The sequence below is a fragment of the Acyrthosiphon pisum genome, chromosome A1, assembly GCF_005508785.2.
Source record: "Acyrthosiphon pisum isolate AL4f chromosome A1, pea_aphid_22Mar2018_4r6ur, whole genome shotgun sequence".
Taxonomy (NCBI): Eukaryota; Metazoa; Arthropoda; class Insecta; order Hemiptera; family Aphididae; genus Acyrthosiphon; species Acyrthosiphon pisum.
Window position 1 is genome coordinate 20,223,788 of NC_042494.1, and position 6,481 is coordinate 20,230,268.

The window sequence follows — 6,481 nt, forward strand, 5'->3', positions numbered from 1 at the left end:
TTACTCTAAGATTACTTAAACGCATAGAAAAAATGATTTTGCGTAAATGCGTTTTGTCTATGTTGCACGTGGGCCAGAGAGAGAAAACGAATAGTGCGCTGACATCCTCTTAATGAGTGCATCTCGCCATTACGTCGTTACAAATAGTGGTGTAATTCAGTGCCGTATTTACGGGGGTGGGAGTCCATGGGGTTCGGGGGGTCCGCCCATTGGCCCCATAAATACCTATCTAAACATCTAATATAATATACATAAATATATACTGTAGCGGAGCCTTCCACTTAAATGTGTTTGGAAAATTAGCTTTACCTCCTCCATGAAAATTTTTCTAAATACGTCACTGATGTAATTCTAGTATTAGAGCAAACTCGCTGGCTGATATGTTACTGGTGGAAATGGGGCGAAATTGTGACCTGAGAAACTGAAAACTCGACAGTAATACAGTATTATAGTTGCGACTTGTGGTCAAGTGGTCTGCAACTGTATGAAAATAAAGACATCTCTTAGATAAAAAAATCGCATTCTGTACAAGCTACGAATGACGTGGAAATTCGGAACCAAATTAAACTAACGATTTCATAGAGGGTTATATAATAAAGAAAAATCAAAGTCCAGTTGTCGGTTTGACGAAGTTTCAATAAGAGGTGACATGAGGATATATGAGACTATGAGAGTATACTGTGTACTTAAAACATTATCTGAAAATATCAATCTGAAACAATATATTCTTTGTCACGCCTGTACTGAATGTTTAATGTTCGATGCAAGTTAAAGCGTTGGAAAATTGTCGGATTTCGTCACATTAAATATTTATCGCTTTTTACCACGACGGAAAAGTTAGTGGCTAATTTAATTGGCGGGAAGAGAATATCAGACTTGGGCAAAATGCAGCCCTTGCCTGCAGCTGAATAGCTCGAACTTAGAAGCCTTTGTCATGCAATTTACAATACTGTTAAAAAATACAGACGATTTCATGTTTACAGAAAATTTTCGTATTTATTAATATCGTTTATTTTATTTGAATACCACGCTAGAAATATGGAATATAGGTAATAATTATATTAGTCACATAATTTTTATAACCACGTGACACTGCACGAAAAACAATCGATTGAAAGGAGCAGTCTGAACGCGATAACAATAATATAAATGCCATCGTAAAAAGATTCAAGTGTATCCGTGTTTGCTAAATCGAACGTCTATATATTTCTTCGCTATCGACAAATGATTAACACACAAAATACCAATATTACAATATTAATATATTATATTATTACTATTACTGTCATTGAGTCATATATCATAAGACAAGAATAATACAAGAGATAAATTAAAGAATACAGTCATTAATTATTATTAAAAGTAGATTAACATGACGAATACAGAGCGTCCCGCCAAGACATATTATTTCCAAAGTGGTTCAAGCTTTCGTTACCGTCCGGCGTCTATATAATCACTCGAAACCGTCAAGATTCAAGATTTGAACATTAAATTGTTAAATTGTTTCTCAATTATTCGTAAATCGTACCTGTTATTGATATCAATGCATTTTTATACAAAATTATATCATTCGTATAAAAGTTCCTATTTTTCCATAATACTGCAGTATATAAAATCTAACGCGGCGATATAGGTAAATAATATATAATGTATATACACGACGCAGGGGATTTAGAACCTCTTATTTCTAAAAAAATATTTTAGAGTATCAACACTACTATCAACATTGGGAATATGAAAGATGAAAGAATAATCGATTAGAATTTTGGTGCAAATTTCAATTCCTATTTCTTACTAGTTGGGATGGTGCAAATTACATATGTGGTATATATTTAATTGCAAATTGACGGCTATGGTAATAGGTTAAGTAGATTTGGGAGCTTAGATGATTTGAAAACATAAGTAATTACTATTGATCTATCAATATAAATAATTTGTAAAAATGATTTGAGTATAATGAATATTACATAGGTACAGCTTATATTTTTGTAAAACCATATTTAAGGATTATTTCCTTAGTATGAACATTTTAATAACTCAGAAACTACCGATTAGAATTTTGATTTAGATACATCAACATTTTCATGGGAATCACCAACTAAATAATTTACAGTACAAAAGGGGGATTTTAATTTGAAAAATTGAAGTTTTTATTGCAAAATTATCAGGAATTTGAAAATATGGTCTTCAGGTAGGTATTATTAAAAAATTAAAAAATCTGAATTTGAATAAAAGTATTATTAAAGGGATAAATGGAGGTGAGCATGTTTAATAAATCATTCTGTATATTGCATATTTTTATAAGTTCTACAAATTATTTTACATGTTTTATACATATATATTACACATTATTAGGTGCCCATTATATATGTTTAAGATTATAATTATTAATTTATTTTAAACATTTTCAAGAATATTTATTTTATATATTATAGGTATATTACTGAATTTTTCAATACCAAGCCAAATAAATGACATGGCAACGTTGCACTAAATTCGTTCTCAATTATAATCTTTTTTGAGGTTTTTTTGGGTCAGCGGTAAGTTCTTTGTTAATTTTAAGTGTTCTTAATCGTTCGGCCAAAAAGGTATAACATTCTCTATTGTTTGATAGCCATCTATATTCTACTATGTAAGATGGGAATGGAAATTTAATAAAAATGTAAGTAGAAATGTGTTTGCGGGTATTTTTTTTTTAGTGTACCTATTCCGAGACCTATTTGGGCAGGTCAAAACCTTTCTATTGAAAACTGAAATGACGCCACTGTCCAAAAGATATTTTGATCATGTAAAAACCTTGAATTTATGTAACGCGGCTAAAATTGTTTCAATAATTATTGTAATCAGAACTTTTATTTTTATATTAATAATTATATAAACATATAATTAGGTATATAATAATGAATTTATGTGCTTTATGTAACATACTTACATAATAATGAATTTATGTGCTTTATACAACATACTTACTTTTGTTTTAATTAAATTCTTGTTAAACAAATGGTTGAAATTTAATAAAAACAATAATATTAATAGTTATAATGAAATCACCAACTCAGCAACACTATAGTCATGTTTTAATTAAGATAAAAATTAAAAGCAAGAAGATTATTATTATTAATTATTTGTGTTAGTAAGAACATCAACAATAATATGACTTCATTATATCTTATAGCAATAATTAATGTACCATGTCAATTGTACAAAAATATTTTTTTTGCAAGCAAATATTAATTTTTATTTTATTATTAATAAAATATAAACATAATATTATCATTAATTATAAATTAATAATGAATATACAATTTTAATAGGTAAATTTAAAGCTATATTTAATTATTTTATTTAGATTAAATTGAAAATCAGTCATTTTGTTACCAACGTTTTTTTTTTATAGGAATATATCTATATATTACATATTATTTTGGATGAAATTGAGAATTATTAGAAATACTTAATTATTTGTTAATTTAATTTAAAACATTTGAAATACCTAAATGGCTAAATATAACTTAGTATTATTATTTTTCTTCATCTTTTTAAAGTTTAAACCAATAAGGAAGGTTCTGATGCTGACATATTTTTATGAACAGTTCAAATTAATTAACATTATTATTTATCAACAATTTGTTGCCTATCAATAATAATTAAACCATTTCAATAACATTTTGAATTTTTTTTTAACACAAACAAGTTACCAACATATTATTATAATATAATATGATAAAATGGAACACATTTGGTTTTAACTAAATTTTTTGGATTTTTTTAAACTTGATAAAATATTAAAATAATAATAGAATATACAATAACTTATAATGTTAATAGTTTTATTTTGAGAAAAAAAGGGATCCCCTAGGCCTTTTTTAAAATTTTATAAAATAGTGTTCTTAGTGTTAGCACGTTACAAAGAAACATAAAAAAAAAATTAAATTAATTTTGTACTATAATAATTGTTTAATGTAGGGGCGTTAATGCGTCATTTCAACTTTTTGAAAGGTTTGCTAAACAACTATAGGTAGGCCAAAAAAATGTTCAGCAGACCAATATACTACGCTCGACAATTACAATCTTTATATTTTTCATTAAATAATCTTATACTTATATTATGAATATAGTATACCTAATAATACTAATTTTTTACTTAAATTATTTAAACTCAAATTTAAATATTTATAGACACGCCTTTTGGGTACCTAATTATATATTACCTATATTTTGTTATTTATTCTTTTAATATGCAGGTACCTAGGTTTAACTTTTTTTTCTGATCTTTTCTACCCGCTCAATACAACATGTATGTATACACCATAGGAAATATTGTATACATTGCCTGATATTATAGGTACATTGCTAGTTGTATGTTGGAAAACAAAACAATCTAATGTAGTAAAGTTAATCGAGGTTTATCACTTTACAAACTAATAATTAAAAAAATAAGATTAATATGATTAACTTGATTTGGTCTTGGTACAACATTCAATTTAATATCATAGAATAATATTAATTTTAATTCAAATAGGTACCTACTATTTATTATTATTGTTATTTTTATAATATACCTACATGTAAGAGTTTAATAATATGACATATGTACCTAAACACTTAGAATTATTTTTTATAAACATCAGATAATTTATTGATAAGTAAAAGGGTTAGACTTTATTTAAAATTAAAAAAAAATCTAACTTACAAATATAAAATGTATCATTTATATTATGCATTTACGAACTTTAATATTATGCAGTTTGAAACTAAAAAAATCTTGTGAGATTATAAAAAACACTCGCTTATTTGTGCTTTATAATTAATTACATTTTAAGGTACTCATATCTTCCGAGATATGTTTATTTTTGTGTTTAGCTACATGCTATAATAAACAATTAAAAATTATTATCTAAAAACTAATTTTAATAAAATTTCATAGACATTGAATTTAATTTATAGTCATATTACAATAATACATAGTTCAGGGTGGTTATCCGTTAATTATGATGGGTTAAGACAGTTTAGGGGTTTTGTTTTCCCAGATTTTAAATAATATACTATGCAGTTACCCATATACCTATACACCTATACTTCATTCACATTAAGAAGGAACCTCGGCAGCCGATTTGTGCACAGAGGCGTGGCTTAACCATACAGATGGTTGATCGGTGAGGATGAAAAACAGGTTTTGCTTGACCTCCGCCCAACAAAAACTAGTCGCCACTGAGGTCCTTTTTTAAAGTGAATAGAATATAGGTACCTATCATATTTGTCTTAGATAAATAAGTCCAACACTTAAAATGTTTCCGGTCAAAAAATATTAATTGGAAAATGTACATAAGTGAAATCAGAATGAATTCTTATATTTTATATATTTCACGATTTACCTACTTAGTTCGATAGAGCTGATAGAGGAGTAATTCATTTCAAATGTTCAACAAACGGAGTAGAATATCATTGAGATGAACAATATATAATATTACACCGGAGATTCCGGTCCGGAGTTGATCGGTAAATAATATGTTTTTTCCCAATTATCAATTAATATATTTTTAGTACTTTTGTTTTATTGTTGCTGTTGTCCACTATACATATTTTGTTCGACACCTCTTTTCCCACCAATACGTAGTACGTATCGATAACATTACAATATTGTTGTATGTCTTTTCAAACGAACATTGTGTAGGTATTCAGTATTTTTTCCCCGTTATATTAATATACACTAAAACCAGTATAAAATAGTTATATTCTTTACTTACCGAGCAGTTTGATATCAAGGCTATATGACACTAAATTTCACAGTGAATCTTCTGTATTCACCCAAAACGTTTGAGTTGAAAGAGTATATATTATAAAGAGTTACTGAACTGTCGTTTAGTAATGTTCTAGCAGCGTTTACTGAAAATGTAAAGATTTTAAGTTATTGCGTTAATCCGTCGAAACAGACCTGGGATATGATGATATTATATAGTTACTATAGCTGTACGCCTGCACGTTTACCTGAGACGATTCAATACAAAACTGGCCACAATATTATTACATCAGTACATCAACACGAACGGAACGATAAGAAATTATGATGAAAATTATGAATAACTTGAATCGTCTGGTTTTCGAAAACTATTCAGAATTCTATCGTAGCGTCCTCCGGTCGTCTATAATTAAATTTACGAGTGACAACAATGTCTATAAAAATTGCTATAACAGCACAGAATAGATTAAATTTAATCTATTCTGTGATAATAGTGCTAACTTTACTGCTGAGAGAGTCTGAGTTTGTGGCTAAAACTAGCCCTCAATGATAACGATTGAATGATGTTATCACAGTATGATACCGCCTAATCATAATTTTATTATATGACGATATTATTCACGGTCTTAGAAGATATCTTCTAAGACCGTGATATTATTGTTGCATTTTGATTTACGACGATAACAAGGAACACGATTTAAGGTATATCCAAGGTGGATTGATATTAATCCACCTTGGGTA

General features: G+C 27.8%; 1 protein-coding gene across 2 annotated transcripts in view; it reads right to left on the minus strand.

Moving 5' to 3' along the window:
- The window catches only part of LOC100167413, a 16,270-nt gene extending 10,042 nt beyond the window's left edge, over window positions 1-6,228 (minus strand). Inside the window, exons 1-2 of one of the 2 annotated variants that reach the window (XM_003244347.4) lie at window positions 5,989-6,228; window positions 5,748-5,886 (exon numbers count right to left, since the gene is read on the minus strand). The gene's annotated coding sequence lies outside the window, so the exon portion shown is untranslated. Of the gene's footprint in view, window positions 1-5,747; window positions 5,887-5,963 lie in introns of both variants that reach the window. The other variant, XM_008184681.3, reaches the window with a different exon arrangement.
- Window positions 6,229-6,481: the final 253 nt, after the last annotated feature.